Source organism: Solanum verrucosum, unplaced genomic scaffold (genome assembly GCF_900185275.1).
Source record: "Solanum verrucosum unplaced genomic scaffold, falcon-dt-bn FXZP01000239.1, whole genome shotgun sequence".
Classification (NCBI taxonomy): Eukaryota; Viridiplantae; Streptophyta; class Magnoliopsida; order Solanales; family Solanaceae; genus Solanum; species Solanum verrucosum.
In genome coordinates this window covers 1305791-1326527 of record NW_026020009.1, presented here as the reverse complement: position 1 = coordinate 1326527, position 20737 = coordinate 1305791, and the positions used below count along the sequence as shown (strand labels likewise).

At 37.8% G+C, this 20737-nt stretch overlaps 2 pseudogenes; both read left to right on the top strand.

Moving 5' to 3' along the window:
* Positions 1-7027: 7027 nt before the first annotated feature.
* On the top strand, positions 7028-15034 carry LOC125819821 (uncharacterized; annotated as a pseudogene).
* Positions 15035-15313: 279 nt separating this feature from the next.
* LOC125819820 (photosystem I P700 chlorophyll a apoprotein A1-like) overlaps positions 15314-20737 on the top strand; it is an 8740-nt pseudogene continuing 3316 nt past the window's right edge.

Here is a 20737-nt window from a genome sequence, read left to right as displayed (position 1 = left end):
GGTCAATCTATGGTCCGTAGATTGCGTCCGTAAGTCAAGCCTGTTCGACAGGCCTTCACTAAAACGGGCATAACTTTTTACTCGGAGGTCGGAATTTAGCAAACTTGGTGGCGTTGGAAAGATAATTCAATTATCTATCTAACCATAGGTCATGGGACATATAATTCATTTTGCGCTAAAAGTTATGACCATCTGAAGTTGACCCATCAGAATTTTCAGCTAACTGGCTGCTATCCTTCGATCTACGGTCAGACCTACGGACCGTGGATCGAACGACGGTCCGTGCTGGTCAACCGTAGTTCGTGTCAGAGGCTGGGTAAGGAGGTCTTGATCCACGGACACAGACCACGGACCGTGGTCTGATCTACGGACCGTGGGTCTGTCCGTGAGTCGAGACTTAACCAATTTTCTGAGCTGGCTGGGGAGGGGTTGCAGTGGTGAACCACGGTCCACTAGCACGGGCCGTGGTCTGACCTACGGTCCGTGGATGGTGACCGTAAGTTGCACCTGCAACTTCTCAAAATCTGCATTTTTTGTCTATTTTGAATACGGGGTGTTACATCATAAGTACAGTCTGAAGTTCACACAACTTTTCCGCTATGCTGTGGAGATGGTTGCTGACATGAGCAGCAGGATGAGTTTATTTGTTGCTAGGTTGTCTCATCAGTCAAGCAAGGAAGGCAAGGCAGCTATGCTGATAGAGGTTATGGCCCTAGCAAGGCTTATGATCCATGTGCAACAAGTTGACAAGGATAATCTGAAGGATGCAGAAGAGTTCAAGGATAAGAAAGCGAAGACAAGAAATGAGTCTGGGTAGTAGAAGGGTAGTGTGAATCATTCGTCCTTTCAGAAGCAAAATGGACCTACTCCATCATCTGCTATTGCACCTTCACCTAAGAACAAAGGTGAGTATAATGACCAAAATTCACAGAACTTCAAAGCTAGACAAGCATAGTTTCAAGGTAGTGTGGCACAAGGAGGTAGTTGGGCTCCTTTATGTGGTAGATATGGTAGAAACCACTCAGGTAAGTCTCGTGATGGCCAGATAGGTTATTTCAAGTGTGGGCAAGAGGGACACTTCATGAAAGAGTATCCTAAGAAGAAGCAAGGTAGTGGAAATCCAAGCAATAGAGGCCATTTTTCATCAGTTGCTCCACCATATAGAGCTGCACCTAGAGGGGCTACTTCCGGTACTGGCGGAGGAGCAAACTGCCTCTATACAATCACTAGTCGGCAAGAGCAAGAAAACTCTCCAGATGTTGTCACTAGTATGATCAAAGTCTTTACTTTTGATGCTTATGATTTGCTAGATCCAGGAGCGATTTTATATTTTGTAACTCCATATGTTGCTATGAACTTTGATGTTATTCCTGAGAACCTTTGTGAACCCTTAAGTGTTTCTACACCTGTTGGTGAGTCTATTCTAGCTGAGTAAGTTTATCGTGATTGTGTCATTTCCATCAATCACAAAGACACCGTGGCTGATTTAGTTGAGTTAGACATGGTGGATTTCGATGTCATTCTAGGTATGGACTGGCTTCATGCCCGGTATGCATCAATAGATTGTAGAAATTGAGTTGTGAAGTCTCAGATTCCTAATGAGCCACTCATAGAGTGGAGTAGTATTTCAGCAGTGCCTAAGGGTCGTATCATTTCATACCTTAAGGCAAGAAAGTTAGTTTCGAAGGGTTGTCTCTATCACTTAGTCCGAGTTAATGACTCAAGTGTTGAGGTACCTCCCATGCAGTAACTTCCTATAGTAAAAGAGTTTCCTGAAGTCTTTCCTGATGACCTACCCGGAGTCCCTCCTGAGAGAGAAATAGACTTCGATATAAATATCATTCCAGATACTCGTCCTATCTCTATTCCACCATATAGAATGGCACTAACAGAGTTGAGAGAGCCTAAAGAGTAGTTGAAAGACCTTTTAGAGAAAGAGCTTTATTCGCCCAAGTGTCTCACCTTGGGGCGCTCCAGTCTTACTGTGAGAAAGAAAGATGGTTCCCTTAGGATGTGTATAGATTATAGTTAATTGAACAAGGTTACCATCAATAATAAGTATCCTCTTCTAAGGATTGATGTTCTTTTCGATCAGCTTCAAGGTGATTCCTGTTTCTCAAAAATTGACCTCCAATCAGGCTATCTTCATTTAAGAGTAAGGGAATGTAACATTCCAAAGACAGCTTTCAAAACAAGATATGGTCATTATGAGTTTTTGGTCCTGTCCTTTGGTTTGACTAATGCACCAGCGGTGTTCATGGACCTTATGAATAAAGTTTTTAAACCTTATTTAGATATGTTTGTTATCATTCTCATTGATGACATACTAATATATTAAAGGAATGAAAAAGATCATGCTAGTCATCTCAGAGTAGTTCTCCAGAATTTAAAGGATAGAGAGTTGTATGCCAAGTTCTCTAAGTGTGAGTTTTGTCTTGAATATGTGGAAATCCTAGCCACATTGTGTTTGAAGAGGGAATTAGAGTTGATACTCAGAAAAAATAGGCAGTGCAGAATTGGCCTAGATCCACATCTCCAACTGATATTAGGAGTTTCTTGGGGTTGGCTGACTATTATAGAAGGTTCGTCGAAGGGTGCTTGTCTATTTTGTCTCCTTTGACCAAGTTGACTCAGAAGACAGTGATGTTTCAAAGGTCTGAAACTTGTGAGAAAAGCTTTCAGGAATTGAGAAAGAGGTTGACTACTGCCCCAGATTTAATCTTACCAAAAGGTACTTAAGGTTTTGATGTGTACTGTGATGCATCTAGAGTTTTTTTGGGTTGTGTGTTAATGTAGAACGTCAATGTTATATGTTATTCCTCCAGATACTTGAAAGTTCATGAGACGAACTACCCAAACCATGACTTAGAGTTTGCTGCCGTAGTATTTTTCCTTGAAAATATGGCGTCATTATCTGTATGGTGTTCATGTGGATGTATTCACCGATCACAAGTCTTCAGTATGTGTTTAGTCAGAAAGAGCTTAATCTCATATAGAGGAGGTGGTTAGAATTACTCAAACATTATGACATGAGTAATCTCTATCACCCAGGTAAGGCTAATGTTGTTGTTGAGGCCTTGATCAGGTTAGCTATGGGTAGTACCGCCCATTTTGAGGAAGATAAGAAAGAGTTAGCAAAAGATGTGCATAGACTTGCACGACTAGGAGTTCGACTAATAGATTCCACAGAAGGAGGAGTAGTGGTGATAAATGGGGCTGAATTATCATTAGTGTCAGAAGTAAAAGAGGAGTGAGACCAAGATCCTATTCTGCTTGAATTAAAGGCAAGTGTTCATAAACAAAAAGTGATGGCTTTTGAACAAGAGGGAGATGGAGTTTTGAGGTATCAAGGTTGATTGTGTAATCGATTTCAAGGGTAATTGAGATGATCACCTACCTCTTAGTGAGTTTGCCTATAACAATAGTTACCACTCTAACATCCAGATGGCTCCTTACGAAGCTCTTTATGGGAGACGATGCAGATCTCCTATTGGATGGTTTGAAGTTTGTGAAGCAGGGTTGATAGGACCAGATCTAGTTCATCAAGCTATGGAGAAAGTGAAAGTAATTCAAGAGAGGTTGAAAACACCGCAGAGTCGTCATAAATCCTACAGTGATGTTAGGAGAAGGGCGTTAGAGTTCGAAGTAGATGATTGGGTATATCTCAAAGTTTCACCCATGAAAGGGGTTATGAGGTTTGGTAAGAAGGGGAAACTTAGTTTCCGATATATTGGACCTTATAGAATAGCCAAGAGGATTGGCAAAGTAGCTTATGAGTTGGAGCTACTACAAGGGTTAGAAGTTGTTCATCCGGTATTTCACGTCTCCATGTTGAAGAAGTGCATGGGTGATCCTTCATTGATCATACCAACTGAAAATATTAGGATCAAGGATAGCTTATCTTATGAGAAGATTCCTATTCAGATTCAAGATCGCCAAGTTCGCAAGTTGATAACGAAAGATGTAGCATCAGTCAAAGTCCTTTGGAGGAAGCAATTTGTTGAGGAAGCTACTCGGAAAGTTGAGGAGGATAAGAAGAAGAGATATCCACACCTATTTGAAATCGAAGAAAGTGCAGATCAAGGTACTAATTTTCTTCTTAGTGCTCGTTAAATTATGAGTGAGCATGTTGTTTGTTTGCATTTGCTTGTTGGGTGTGTAAATTTGATGTTACACCCTAAGCTTAGTAAGAATAATCTCATTGGAAGAAGAATGCTCCCAAGGGGGAGAAATTGTAACATCTCACAACTAGAAAGAACTAGAAGGAAGTTTAAAATTTGGAAATAGTCATTTTTGGGAAGAATTTAAAAATCTGGAAATTTGGTAAAGGTGTTAAGTTAAAGTGTATTTTTTGTCAACTTCAAATAGCCATAACTCCTAGCTCATAATTATTTAGTTGTACTTCCATATATGGTTGGAAAGCTCGTGGAATAATCTTTCTAACGCCGCTGAGTTTGTGCGATTCCGAGTTCGTATGGGTAAGTTATCCCCTTTGGAAGTTGGGATGTTGGATTAAGGAAATGTCCAATCCGGATTTCTAAGGGGTATTTAAGTCGTTTCACTGCTCTATTGATTAAATCCAATTTTAGTAAGATAATTGGGGTCAAGACTGAGTTAGTGCAGTTTACTCTTTTGAAAATTAGAGTTAGGGTTTTTGGAGAAAGAACGCAAGAGAAAGGAGAAGAAGAAAAGTAAGATTCGCCAAGAACAATCTATTTTGGTTGTGGATTCACCAAGGAAATGATCCTACAAGGTATGTGAGTCTCTCATAGCGTTTGGTTCATTCACCCACGCACCAAACATGTTTAGTTCAGCTAAATTCGCCCTAAAAGAGTTTGAAAGTTGATGTTCTTGACACTCATTCTTGAATTTGAATGTTGTTCTTAAATTGGGATAAATTGAGGAATTTCTGAGATCTTTACATTGAGCTTTAGGGTTGTATTGAGTTAGATTCTTGATTACATATGCTGGGTATTGGGATCTAAAATGATTTTGAGTTATATAATAGAGTTTAGGCGATTTGGGGCTGGAAAATGAAGAAGGAAAAGTCAAGCAGGTTCTGGCGCGCAGTTCCGCGTCACGGACATGCTTCCCCAGTGCAAAAATATTGTCTCCGCATCGCGGTTAGGATGCGGACTCCTCTGTCTCAAAAGTTAATTTCGTGAGCATTTATTCAAAAACATCTCCGCGTCGCGGACTTGTCCCAAGATGGTGATTTCGTAACTTTTCTGAGGTTTAGCTATTCAAAGTCATTCCTAAACATCATGAGATCTTTCCAATCACAAATCTTAATTCTTGAATCTGTAATTCAATTCAAGGATCAGTTAAGAATCAAGTCAAGCTCATTTAAAAGTCAAGTGAAGATCAGTTAAGAGTTAAGTCAAGCTCAGTTAAGAGTCAAGCCAAGATCAGATAAGAGTCAAGTCAAGAGCAGTTAAGATCAAAGTAAAGAGAAGCCAATAGTCAAGTTAAGATAAGCTCTTAATGTTTTCAAAAAGTCTTTCGCAAATGTTTTAACTTTGTTTTAAGACTTAAGTTTTGAGTTCAGTAAAAAGTAAAGTTGAAGTTCTTTTCTTCAAAGAAACATATGAGGACTTAGTATTTCCCAAAGAGATTTAAAATGTTTTTTCACATTTAAATAAGAAAGTAAACTGATATTTCCAAAGGGCCTTCGGGCTAATTTTCAGAAAAGAAGAATATCTTTCGAAATGAAGGAAGTAGAGAAACTAAGATTTCCAAGATAGCCTTTGAAGAAGTATGTTTTTAAACATAAGAGAAAATATTATATTTTTGGGAGTAGTATTGAGCACCGATATGGGGATGCGAGTTCACATTAACTCAAGTCTCCTTAAACCATGTAGCCATCACGAGTAGAAAAAGGTCATACTTTTTAGATTAATATTTTTCTCATAGACTAGTGGATCCACTTATTAGTTCAGGTCCTATACCAGGACAAGGTATAGGATGGCCGAGGCAGCATGGGGCTAATAACGTTGTATCATCACTATAGTTCTTAAGTGATGGTTGTCGGTTAGAGAAACTCCCACAGTAGTAATTGCATGGTTTCTCAAGGGGTTCTTCTTAGTATGGATGGGGATATGAGACTTCATTCATGCATTGCACAAGTAGACTTTGAGAGGGTTCATGATATGTCTTTTATGATTTTTTGATTACGAGTTGACAACATGTTTTAAACAGTTTTCTTTCTCTTTATATTGCACTAGATTTAAACTGCTTTATAATGAAATGAGTTCAATTAAGTATTCATGAGTTGAGAAGAGCCAAGGTAAGTGTTTCTTTTAGATCCTTTTCAAGCCTATGTTATGTCTAGCATTCCAACTCGCATAATCGTACATTCAATGTACTGATGCAAGTTGGCCTGCATCGTCTTATGATGCAGACGCAGGTAATTAGGATCGGCATTCCGACGCATCGTTGATCCAGTGAGCAACTCAGAGTCTGTTGGTGAGCCTCCTTGCATTCCGGAGGATCCATGTCATTGTTTTCTAGGATGTTGTAGGGTTTGTGCCAACATCCATCCCAGTTGTTATTAGAGGCTTCCTAGACAGTCAGATGTTAGTTCTTTAATCTTTTCATTGTCATTATTCCATGTTGAGACTTGAGTTTGCCTTAATGGCCAGTTGAACGTTCCTTTATAACATTCCAGTTTATTATATAAACTTATCTTTGTTGAGTTTAAGTCTTCTGCTAAGTTAAGTAAGCCAGGCCAAGGATTCGCTTGGGGCCAGCAATGGTATTCGAGTGTCAGTCTCGCTTAGGGTGTAGGCTCGGGGCATGATAGAGTTACTTAAAGATTATGATGTCACCATTCAATACCTTGCGGGTAAGGCAATGTAGTGGTAGACGCTTTGAGTAGAAAAACGATGAGTATGGGTAGTTTAGCTTGCTTCAGTGAACCAAGTGTCCTTTGGCTAAGGAAATTTAGACCTTAGAGTCTAAGTTCATGCAGTTGGCCATCTCAGAAAGAGGTGGGGTGTTAGCTAGTATATAAGTAACGGCCAAATTCATGGAAGAGATTAAGGCCAAGCAATCCGAGGATGAAAATTTGAATGAACTGAAGAAGAAGACTGTGATTGGTAAGGCACAAGATACAACTCTTAATGCGGAAGGTGCGCTTAGTTTTAAAGGACGGATTTTTGTTCCTTGAGTTGATGATTTGATTAGAAATTATTGACAAAATATCATGGTTCTCAATATTCAATTCATTTGAGTGTGACCAAGATGTACCAATATTTGAAGCGAATTTATTGGTCGCCGGGCATGAAGAAGGATATAGCAAAGTTTGTGGCTAAGTGTAAAAATTCTCAACAAGTGAAGTATGAACATCATAGGTTTTCTTCAAAGAATGTCAATTCCGGAATGGAGGTGGGAGAGGATAGCCATGGATTATGTGGTTGGTCTTCCCAAGACTTTGCGAAAGTTTGATTCTATTTGGGTAGTGGTTGATAGATTGACTAAGTCAGCCCATTTTATTCTGGTAAGAATAGATTATAATGCTAAACAATTGGCTAAAGTTTATGTGAAAGAGATAGTGAGGTTGCAGGAGGTGCCCATCTCTATCATCTTAGATCGTGGTACCACTACACCATTTTTGGCATAAGGCCACATTAAATCTGGACAACGCTTGTAAAGTGTTGCCTAAAATATTTTTAGCAACGCTTTTAAAGCATAGCCTTAGTTTTGGCCTTTTGACTACGATAATTTTGTTAACACTTATAAAGCGTACCGTTTAACGGTATAGGCTACACTTTATAAGTGTTGACAAATCATTACATAATTAGCAACACTTATTTACACATATGCTTACACTTTTGAAGTGTGCTATTTTTATAATTATAAAAGCAACACTTGATAAGTATGGCCTTATAATTATCTTAAATTTTTCACCAAAATTATGTATTACCTCCCATATATTCAACTTTCCCTCCAATTTCTAATTGGCCAGAAAAAAAACTCTATACTAACGTAAAAATGTTTTTCCCCAAACCAAAATTTGTGCTGCTCTTTGCCTAAAGCACTACTAAAAAATTAAACCATAAACCCTAGTTTCTCTCCTTCTCAATTTCACCCAAAAATTCTCCATATTCCTTATCAATGGCATGTGGCGATTTCCCTAATCCTTCTTCACCTTTGTGCTAGATGAGAATTTTTTTTTGAAGGATTTCGACTTTAGAGGAATTGGAGAATCTACGAGCAGTGACGATGAAGATAGATTCGGTCCCACGGTGAATATGTCAGCCTTCTTCTCTATGGGCTTGTCAAGGTAACAGACTGTGCTAGAGTTATTTGTTTCCTCAACGCCAAATGTTTTGTACAAAATATAAAGGTTTACTTGTGGGTGGGAGTTAAAGCTCAAGAGTTATGTGGCTGTATTGAAAAGTGAGTTTATGATGTCAGTTGTTCTTTTGGTCCCTTCTTTTAACAATACCTCTACCTTGGGTTATTTGGACCCCTATCTTTTGAGATATATGTAAATCATTTCAAGCTTGTGGATGCTTTCATGGACATGGAATTGTTGAGCTGCTATATTAATCCTAGATTGCTGATAACACACTTGGTTTTTGCCACTTTGAATTTTCTCTGAACAAAAGAAACAGAAGATCAGAAATTTGCGGTAAGGCTTCTAGATTTGTTTTCAAATTACAATTTCCCTTGTTAAATAGGCTTTTCCCACAATCAAGATATGCACATTACTTATTTAATTTTCCAAACATGGGACATAAGTTTCCAGGTTCAGTTATGCCCTAATTATTTTTGTACTTTTGTACCTTGTGGTCAATGAAGCATTAAACAAATCTTAAGAATGAATTGATTGTCATGTTTTTCTTTGAATATATCTGATATGTGATTTATCTAATGGTGTACTGATGAAGTGTCTTCTCTTGTTTGGGCAAAATCCTTTTAGAGAACATATTTGCATCATAAGAAAATCAAGGGTGCCTAGGGTATCAAGATAACCGCCTAGGTATTATTCACTACTTGTAAATCTGTGAGCTCATTTTTTGTCAGTCTTAAGATCAAGCTTAGGAAGTCTATTGGGTAGGAAACTTAATGCAGAGAGTCAGAAGTGGATTTTATTTTGACTGATCTGTTGTTAGAAAATGTATGTAGTTTGAATCTTAGATTAGTTTGTTGTTAAAATCAGATAATGCTATGTTTGGGTTCCTGATTTCCTTTTAATTAAAAATAAAATTAGCATTAGTTTTTCTAGGATCAATCAAGCAGAGTAGGGTGTCATCTACTGGATATAACTTTTGAGTCCTGATTACTGTTGGACGTCAAATAACTTTTCGTAAAGATTTGGAGGAAGCTTCGTAAATGCACGAAAAATAATAAGTGGAGGAGCTATCTCTTTGCACGTACATCTCTTTCCTTTTTCTATTTTTTCTTGTGAGGAAACCAACCAATGCACTTGATGTCTCATGTTCAACATATATGGTGAAATTTGTGCAAGAGCATTCGAACGTTATTCTAATTTGGGCACATATAGTCTCTTCTTTTCTTTTTGTTCTATTCATGATGTCCCTGAGCATATCAATTTTGTTCAGAATTTCTGATTTCCTAAGTCGGATATTTTGTGATACCTTTAAGAAAAAATTTGTTGGAATAGCTGTACAAATACTGTCCTATTTTGACATGGAATAGTTGTAAGAAATCTAATGGTTGTTCTTGTGTAGTTTGTTACTTCAGTGAAATTTGACTTGGAAGTTCAACTACCGAGCCATAACCTTTCAGTCCATTGCATGGGTGTATTGGCATTTTCTTCTACTGATGTGTGATGCTTTCACTATTTACTATATGGCTATTGATGTAGTGGTGGTTTTCCATGAATAAGTGAGACTGAGGGCTTTCTCCTCCCCCCCCCCCCCCTTGGTTCTTTCTATTCTTGTTCAAGGCTTTGAGCATGCGATTGCTCGCACTAGTCTATATGTTGTGGGGGCCTGATGATGATGTGGAAGACATCAGAGAAGCAGCTATGGAAGATATGAAGTCAGTGGTGAGCAGGATCGACAAAACTAGAGAGAGAGTATATGTTCAAGCAACTACACTTGGATCATTAGAAGCTTTGCTATAATTTTTGAAGACCCAGGAGTAAGCATACCTGTCAGTGGGATTGGCATAGGTCCCATGCATAAAAAGGATGTCATAAAAGCTAGTGTTATGCTTGAGAAGAAGAAAGAGTATGCAACCATCTTGGCCTTTGATTTTAAAGTGACACAGGGAGCTCGGGAACTTTCAGATGAACTTGGTGTCAAAGATTTTATGGCTCATATTATATATCACTTATTTGATCAGTTTAAAGCTTAGATTGACACTATCAAGGAAGAAAAAAAGAAGGAAGTTGCTGAAGAAGCAGTGTTCCCTTGTGTGCTCAATATCGTACCAAATTGTGTCTTCAACAAGAAGGATCCAATTGTTCTGGGAGTTGATGTGCTTGAGGGCAGTTTTAGGGTATTAACTTTTCTTGTCTACTGTCTCATATTCATTGGTCTCATCCACCAGTTTAATTATAAAAAATAGAAAAATTAAAGATAATGGAATCTCTGCATTTCATTCGGGAAAACTAGCTTTTGTGCACATCAGCAATACAAATAAGAATAGATAATCAATATTTAATGGGTTGTGCTAATATTATCATATTTTCTCTAATTTCATGCTTCCATTAGGTTGGGGAAAGGGTTCTTGATTTATTTCTCGTTAAATGTGTAACTTCTTTATGTATAACCTTGTTTGAGACAACTCGTCTAACATAAACAAACTTATGGACACTAATTTTTTTTTGGTTGATAAGGTAAGTTGTTATCAAGAAGATTCCATGGATACAAAATTAGATGTGCTAGCTCCTATACAAGATGCTATGAAAGGGTTGGGGAGCTAGCCAAACACCAAAAAGGGAATAACCATGTGAAGGGCCAGTCTAATGTAAGAGAGCTCACAAAATCTGGAAAAACAACTTTAGCAAGGGGTTTAGAGTTGACACTACATCCAAACATTTTGTTGTTTCAGCTTTCTAAAGGCTCCAGCTCTCAACAACATCCATTTGAGGGTATCTTTTTAAGCTTTTACATTGGTGATATATAAACATATATGGTTGTGTTTTTATTTAAGAAGGAAGACTGAGGAGCTTGAATTGAAGAAGAACCAACAAGAAACCAAAGCTATTGAATCTTCAAGGAAAGCTATTCCATCAATGGTATTTATTTCCAAAAGACAAAAGTTTGTCATTTGAGTGGTTTCCAAATTAATACTTAACCCGTTTGGTAATTATACTTCATGTTCTGTTTATGTGGCAGGAAAAGTGCAAGAAACAATTAAGGATAGCCAATTCAGATATCATGGAAAAAATGGAGGTATTCTAATTAATCAATCTATATGTATGTTATTGCCTTGCATGTGGAATTAGATGCAACTCACACTTCCATAGTTTATATCATGTTGTAATTCCCATTTGAGATACCGAACTTAATCATTTCTGATGTCTCTAATCTAATCCATCAAAAATGCACTATTCCCCTCTATGGTTCTCTGAGTTGCTATTTCTGGTTAGGGTGAAATGGAAAGGGAGAGGTGGGGCTTAATTATGTTTGATTAGTGAGGAAGTAGAGAGATCCATGGCACTGTAGGATATGCATATTAATGTAGGAGTCGTGATATTTTTAGTACTAGTAATTTCTCTCAACTGTTAAATGTTAATTGAGTGATGAATACAGGATAAGTTTCTGAACCTAGTGTCTAAAGTGGAAGAAAAAGATAAGGCGATCACAACATTTATGTTGTCGGCTGAATAATTTGTTGAAGTTAAGAGAAAGGAAGTGGAACAAGGAAGTGAGAAATAGGGAGTGCAAGCAGTAAATGTAGCAATGGAGAGTTCAAATGATCAGAGCAAGGAACTAACAACAATTAACCCAGAAAAGCAACAAATACTCCCCCAGCAACTGAGGGCAAAGTTGCCAGAATACAAAGGCTTAAGAGTGGCTTCAGACTATGCAAACTGTCACGACCCGAGAGTACCCCCTAGTCGTAACATGGCGTATTCGACCCCAAAGGGGTCTTATACGAGCCACATAGTCATTCATTGCATTCAATAATGAGAATTGTGCGGAATAAAAAAAAACTTATTTACATCCACACATTTAAACTTCATTAAAACAACTTTAAAAACACACAACGGAAGTCTAAGTCTCACATACATTAGGATTTAAAGAAACTCACTATGACCCTCTCCAAGCCTACTCGTGCAATGTATAGGTAGCATCCCATACTACTACCTACACTTTGTAGAGCCTATCAAGAAACCATAATGAAATCTCACATGATGGGAAGTAAGCGTTTAACCGACATAGACCATGAGAGCTTCTCATGGAATCCGGTGTCATAAGTCCCCACACCGTAAAGAGGTGGTCTACTTGCCTAAGGAAGACCGGTATATAGCTTAATGGATCCACTAGCTACCTATGCGGGCACATAGTTTATGGGATAAGGTAGACGATCATTGAAACTCATGCCTAACCATTGGGGGAGTTTCCATCTAACCAAATCCACTCGGTGCTTAGCCTACATTCCCATAAAATAGTTCGTTACCTTGACATTATCACATAAGAGAGGTGCCATTGGCCTACCAACTCCAAATTACATTCATTAACACGTGAAAGGGTGCTTTAAGCCTACCGTTTCAAGGTTCATTTAGGAAAGCTCATTAACTCCTCTTGAAAGGGTGCCATGGGCCTACCGGTTCAAGTCTCATCATTAACCTTCATGGAAAGGTGCCATAGGCCTACCGACTCCAAGGTTCATTATAAGCTCGTGTGGAAGGGTGCCACTAGCCTACCGATCCGAGGATTCAACAATCAACAATATAATCATTTATACAAGAAAATGATGCATAAGCCCTACCAATTCAAGGTATACTTTATATTGAAGAATCCTTCATATTCTATCATAAACATTCATGAGTGTCAAATTGAGAAATAATCTTTCAATAGCAACACCTTTACGTTCATAACATGATCACATTATCTTCATTGAATTCTCATTCATATAATGTCATGTTAACACTCCAATTTCTCATACTATGCCTTTAAGGCGGTCACAATACATTCCATAATTAAACACCTCCACCATAAGTGGATCAAACCAAGCAAGAACAATTTTTATCCATAATATGAGATTAAGCCAACTTACCATCCTCCAAAGCCATAATAACCATTACTCAATTCCAACAATTCTATCACCACAAGGTGATTCACCCATAATTTGCCCATAAGGCCACAATCCTCAATTCATCCATATACCAACAATTCATCATAAATAGATATACAAAACCATATAAATCAACAATACAATCCGATCTAAACACAATTTCATCAACATTAAATCATAGGCATTAAACCCACTTCATAAGCAAATTCGAGGCTTTTAATGAAAACATGGGTTCTTGAAGAAGTTTCATATAAAATCATCTTAAAATCATAAATACAACTTCAATTCACCAATATAATGACTTTGAAAACATTTTACCCATGAACCCATACCTAGAATGGAAAATAGAAGTTTTGTTCTTTGAAGACTTTTGAAACCCTTTTGAATGGACTCCTTGAAGGAAAGATAATCAAGGATCAAGGGTCACCATACCTTTGCTATGATCTCCCACGAAATTTGATGAAGAAAGCCTTGAATCCAAAGCCCTAGCTCCCACTTCTTCTTCTTCTTAATGGAGGATTGTAGAGAGGGAAATATTTTAGGGATGGGAATTGAACTAATGGTATCTAGGAAATAATATATGTCATTTGGAAGAATGGTCCAACACTTAGGAAAAAAATGAGGCGGGTGAACAGTAACCACGCCTACTGGAAATTGTCTTTTCCTGCCGAACAGATTTTACGAAAATGGGAATAACTTCTTCGTCCGAACTCCGAATGAGATGAAACGAAGTGCGTTAGGTAGCTAACTCAAAGGGCTTTCCATGGATACATTATTGGCCACCCAAATAATTTGTGTGCTAGGAGATATGACTCTCCAAAGTAGACCCTCGAAAAAGGCTTCACTTGGAAATTTTGGATTTTGATACGGTTCCTCTAAAATTTGGGTTAGACCCATTTCCCACTCAATTTGACCCCCTAAACAAGAATATGAAGTTGGATTTTCGAAAAACGAAACGGATCTTTCTATATACAGCTAAACAAGTTTCCGGTAACTTCCGAAGCACATTTTTAAGAACTTTTTGGGTCAAATTCACTCTATCATTTTTTGGGTCGTTACACAAACCCCAGGGTAGTTTCCTTTGGCTAAACATGGCCCGCAAGAGTAGTGGTTGAACATGTCCCCTCAGGTTGTGGTCCAGGTTGAAGATCTTCATATGGTCCAAACACCTCCCTCAGTCTCTTCTTCTATAGCCATACCTCATCCTTCATTGATGCTTTACACTAATAATTTTCATAACAACAACCTAGCATCCCCTGTCAAGCCTGTCCCTGAAAGACGAACAATCACTGCTACTTTCTCCACTATATCTAGGGAAACTTGCTATGAAGTTGGGGTTAACATGATGAACTACTCAACTTGGAACAAGACGACTATTGTCATCAAATTAAATGATGTCCCTCATAACGTTGGTGAAGGATTTCTCCAAGCCCCAATATCAAGACAAACTATAACCACAACAACTACTATTACACCTCATGTGAGTATCATGCATCCTATCTCCAGATCTCTCTCAGTCTGCACTCAATCTAATTAACTATTTATGTTCTTGATAATTGAATGCCACTTTAATTCTCTGTGTATGTTACTGAAGGCATTCTTCTCTCCGGTGAAGGGAGTCAAGATGAGTAAAGCACAACAAGCTTCAGGGGATGACAGGGCTAGCCCGGTTAGCATCAACAAGAAGGAGTACGGTTATGAACAAGCAAGCAAATGTTGTTCTTCTTCTGCCACATCCTTGCCCCAGGGAGCTGCAAGTTGGTTAGATATGGCTACTCCAAGAAACACTGCCTCAGATGAGTCTATCATTTAGGGGAACTAAATAGAGCACTAGTAGTAGTAACTAAGACTATTAGATCCTTGTTTCTAAGCATAAATTGAAGATGCCTTTTCTTTTTTTGGCCTCAATCAATTTGCTTTTCCAGTGGATGTTTTCTTACCTTCTAATGGTATCGATAGGAATCTATATCACACGATAAGTGTATGTTTAATTCTCAGTATATTCATGTTGCCTATCCCACGTAATAGAAAAATTGGTTTGATGTTTTTTTCTTTTCATAGTTGAACTATATGACTAATTTTATCATAAACTATGGTTGCTGCTGAGCCTATGGAAACTCATTTTTGTTGTACTCCTTGTGATAAAACATATGGATTGAGAACATTTGCAGGATGCGTGGAACATATTACAGATACCATAAGCAGGTAACCAATTTACTATATATTAAGTCTACTTGGTTTCTTGATCCACCCTCTCCATTTTATCTTTAACTGAAACTTGATTTACTAGCGAAAGAAAATAATAAACTGATTATGTTTCTGTTACTTGTTCCTTCAGAAAACATTTGTGAAATACTCCTCTAGCATGAGGGCTGAACTCAAAGGCGGGTGACTGATTACCTTCTTAACCTCTTTAACTCAGAGAAGAAATGTGACATTTTTTCACTTAATTTATTCTCCTAACACCTCCTTCCAACCCTCCAGTAACTTCAACAGCCTCATCCAAACAATTAACAAGGGGTTCTGGGGTAGGGGAGTAGTAGAGTCAATACCTATGATCATTTTGCTTTGATTTTCAGAATTTTTCTTTGTTTTCCTTGTCAGAATTATTTGACAATTGATTGGCTGTGGAAGGTAAGTCAGTGGTTGACTTATTATTAATTTTTGTCTCCATTGTATCCTTATTTTTTGAATTCTTATTTTCAGCTCCTTCTTGATTGTTTGGTCTATCCTGCATAGAAATATCAATGAAATTATTAGAAATAGGGAGTCCAGAATTAGTAGCTATACCTGTGTGATGAGTCTGCTGCTGCTGCAATGTTTTCTTATGAGATTTTGGTCCGTCCATGCTATGTTGAACTGGCCTGTAAGCTTTCCTCTTTTGAGTCTGCCATTCTTCATCAACTGGCTTGTTGTTATTTCCTTGTTTCGGTGCTACTGGTATTGTGATTTGTTGTTTCCATCCTCTCTATTTATGTATTGCATTTGCAGGTTTCTGGAATCTGGTTTGCCTTGTTCCCCTTTGTTTTTATTCTTCCTATCAGCCTCCAATTCTTTTGTTTTTTTAAATTCGTCATCTTTTTGCTTAATAGTCCAGACATGTAACAAGTGTCCTTGGTGTTTACAATACATGCAGTAATCCGGAATGTGCTCATATTCAATAGTTTGCCACCTCCCTATGTTGAGATCTTCTTCATTCAACCTCATCAACACATGAGGAGGTCCCTCTTTAGTAAGATCGATTTGGACTTTGACCCTAGCAACACTTCCTCTAGTTTTTTATATAGAAGTAGTGTCCAAGTACAAAACTTTGCCAATAGGACTCAGAAGGGCTGACATGATGTCCTTGTAATAGCAATGCCAAGGTAGCTCAGGTAGAGAAATCCAAATAGGGACTATAGGTGTTTCCTCCTCAGCCCTAAAAGTAGGAGTCCACTTTTGAATTGGTTGGCTTACAGTGAATACTCTCCAATTATGCACTTCCACATCCTTATTGTTATGAGTTGGTTTAGCTTACTCTGAATTTAGGCATATTAAAACATGATTTATTTCACTAATTTATAATTTTATTTTGAATGTGTAGGAAAATGCTAGTAATTGAATTGGAATTGTGGCCAAAAGTAAAACTCGATCTATTGTAGTGAACGATGAAGAGTTTTTGTAGTACTATTGTCATATATGTTTGAATGCATTTGGTTTTGTGGAACTTATTGATAGTATATATCTTTAAGCAATCACTTTCTAAGTATTGGTTGTACAAGACATGTTTCTCGAAGTTTATTTGAAATATATAGCTTCGATTTAATTATTAGTTCGTTTTGTACTTTAGGTCACTTGTATATTTAATTATGTGATTATTGAATATATGCAAATAAAAATTATTATTATTAAAAATAGAAAATTGTAGCTACAAAATTCTACACAACATTGCCACACTTCAAAAGTGTTGTTGTAGGACGTCCAATGTTATCTTGTACATAAGAAAAGTTACACTTATAAGTGTTGCTCTAGATGAGATATAAAAGGCAACACTTTTAAGTGTGACCAATAACAAAGCAAAGGCAACGCTTTTAAGTGTAGTATAATTAAAAAAAGGTGTCACTAATGCATCACTACAAAGCGCGCCCTTATACCTCTTTGGCTACACTTTATAAGTGTAGATGTGATGGCGACATTTAAAAAGTGTTGCCCAATGTCAAAGGTTACGCTTCTTTAGGCCACCCCCTAAAAAGTGTTGCTTAGAGTCCAAAAGTGTAGTCTTTTATCAAACGCCACACTTTTAGCTAGTTTGGGCTACACTTTACTGGAGTGCCCGTAGGCCTAAAATGGTGTAGTGTACCAAATTGACATCCAAGTTTTAGAGGAAATTATATGACGAATTGGGCACACAACTCACGTTTAGTACAGCCTTCCATCCACAGATGGACGGATAGTCAGAAAGGACTATTCAAGTGTTAGAAGACATGTTGAGGGCATGTGTGATTGATTTTGGAGGGCATTGGGATAAGTTCTTACCTTTGTGTGAATTTGCTTATAATAATATTTATCACTCCAGCATTGATATGGCACCATTTAAGGCAGTATATGGGAGGGGATGTAAATCACCCATAGGATGGTTCGAGGCTGGAGATGTGAAACCTTTGGGGGCTGATTTAGTGAAGGATGCTAAAGATAAGGTGATGAGTCTTCAAGCTAAACTTTTAGTAGCCCAGAGTAGACAGAAGAAGTATGCAGATCATAAGGTAAGAGACATGATATTTCAGACTAGTGAGAATGTTCTTCTCAAGGTATCACCCATGAAAGGGGTGATGAGATTTGGTAAGAAGGCCAAGCTCAGTCCTAGATACATTGGTCTATTTGAGATTCTTGACTATGTAGGACTGGTAGCATATAGATTGGATTTACCTCCTAACCTATTGAGAGTCCATCTGATATTTCATGTGTCCATGTTAAAGAGATATCATGGTGACAGTGATTATATAATAAAGTGGGACTCAATTGTGTTAGACAAGGACCTCCAATATGAGGAGGAACCAGTTGTAATTCTTGATCGTGATATGCGTAAGTTAAGGACCAAAGAGATTAATTTTGTGAAGGTTCAATGGAAGCATCGTCACGTTAAGGGACATGCGAGACAAGTGTCCCTAATTGTTCGTCGATTCAGGTACTACTTCATTCCTTCTCTAGCATGCTTTTTCCTATGTTTTGTCACTCGAAGATGAGTGATGGATAAATTGGTATCTACTGTAACGACCTATTCCCGCCATTAGAGAAAAGACAATGGGGAAAAAATTTTGGCTAGAAAACTTTTTCGTAGTATTTTGATTTTTCAACCTAGTCCAGATTTGGACGAAATTGGAGTCTGTGAGGTCTATAGAAATCTGGTAGCAATTGGGTGATCTAATTATGAATTTGATCACATGATAGGTCATTAAGGAACCCGTACGACTATAAAGAATTGAATTCGAGCAAGTAGAACTCCCGGAATTGATCTTAGCTTGAACGGGTAGTTTTTGAGTGTCGTTGGATAAATGTGTGTTGTGAAATGGGAGTTTGTACTTCTTAAATCCACTCAATAGTTCCGTTCAAGCCGCTGGGGCGGGATTTCTGCCACCAGGGTGGGGACGCTCTAGCGGGGTGAGGACCGATGTGGTGGCTCCGACGCTACTTAAGTCGGAAATAAACCCCAAAACATCTTTATTCTGCACTATTTGATTTTTAGTGTATGGAGATGAACCCCAGGTAATTCTTGATAGTTTTCCACCATTCATAATGCTAAAGGTAAGATTTTAACTCTCTGAATCCATTTTTCAATTCGTAGAACCTAATTTAATGGGTAATTATCGATGGGTGAAGGATTTGATTTGGAATTTATGGTGGGAAAAGCCCTAATTTGGATAGTGGTATCATGGGCATTATCGAGGGTTGATAGAATTGTTAGTATTTCGGGTAATTAGTGACTGTTTATTGATTCCCGTGTTATATTGATTGTTTGTAGACCAAGAACAAGTGGAATGAATTCAGAAAGGGAAGAATCAAGTTTCTTAGGGTTTCAAGCTTGTTTCATGATAGGTGATGGTTGTGATTTTGTGATAGTGTGATGTATGTTTATTCTTGCTTCATTATGATACATGTATGTATGCAAATGTTGCATTATTGATCACATTAATTGTAAATGAGGATACATGAATGATGAATGCCATGAATCATGACTTGATTGTATGATTGTGTGAATGTACTTTGTGATTGTAATTATGGCTTGTTGAATGGATTGGGTATTGCTTTCCGCCACACTAACTTGGATCGGTTGCCACGTTCCGACATAAATATGGGATCGGTTGCCACGTTCTGGCATAAACATTGGATCGGGTACCACAATCCAGTAAGCTAACTTTTTGGGTTTGGGTCCCATGAGAGGATCAATGACTTGTTGTAACTGTGTATCTTGAGAAATGTGAAACTCTACCTTGTTCGTAAATGATGATATTGTGTATGTTCTATGATGTATTGAATTATGTATGTTGGACTTAGTGGGATAACTGTGTGATCCTACCAGTACACTTTGGTTGTGTACTGATAATACACTTTCTATTTTTTTGTTGAGTACAGGGCATCTTCAGGAGGCTATTGACAGACCTCGCTTAGAAGATTAGTGATCGTTGTTTGAATTCAAGGGTGAGCCAGTTCTTCCGGGCTGCCATGAGTTCTCTTTCCGTCTATGTCCACATTTCAGACTTAGACTTTTCTAGTTAGTTGTTAGTTCATTAGTTTGGGGTTGTAACCCTTTTTTTAGAATTATGGATCTTGTTAGTGTTTTGGTATGTTGACTTTTAGGTTCTAGGTATTACTTCCGCATTTGTTTTAGTTGTTAGACTTTTGTTTGGAGTTTATGGGAACTCCCTAATTCTTTCCTTAGTATTTAACTTATTTCTGTAACTTAAATTATTTAGTTGTTGGTTTAGTTGCTTGGTTTGGGTTGTAGTAGTGGTTCTCCTATCGGAGGGTTAGGGTGGGTGCGAATCACGACAGTTTGGGTCGTGACATTAACTCCCCAATCTCCTAAGCAATCAATTAGCCACGATCGGGAGGAAGAAGACTGGCACACCCTACATTAGTTAAACAATGTAGGAACAAATATGCATTAGTGCATGGAATGTGTAAGTATAAAGGATATGCATAAAAACATAAAATATGATCATAATAGGGCATAATTGAAAATATGATAGGCATGACCAAGCTATACATGGTAAAATAATTTGAAAAAAATCGTAAATATTAACATGGTCAATGCATCTAATCATAATTAAAGCTTCATAAAACCTTTGAAAGTTCCTCAGTTCATTTTGTGGGATATTAGCTTTAATTGACAATAGACTGTGTGACCTATAAGATGGAATCTGATGTAACTCCCACATCGCGACGGGAGACCCTACTTGCCAAGGTAGAACTCTGTATCATATCATATTATAGTGTTGGATCCACCAGGTAGGTCATTCAATAAAATCATATGAGGGCA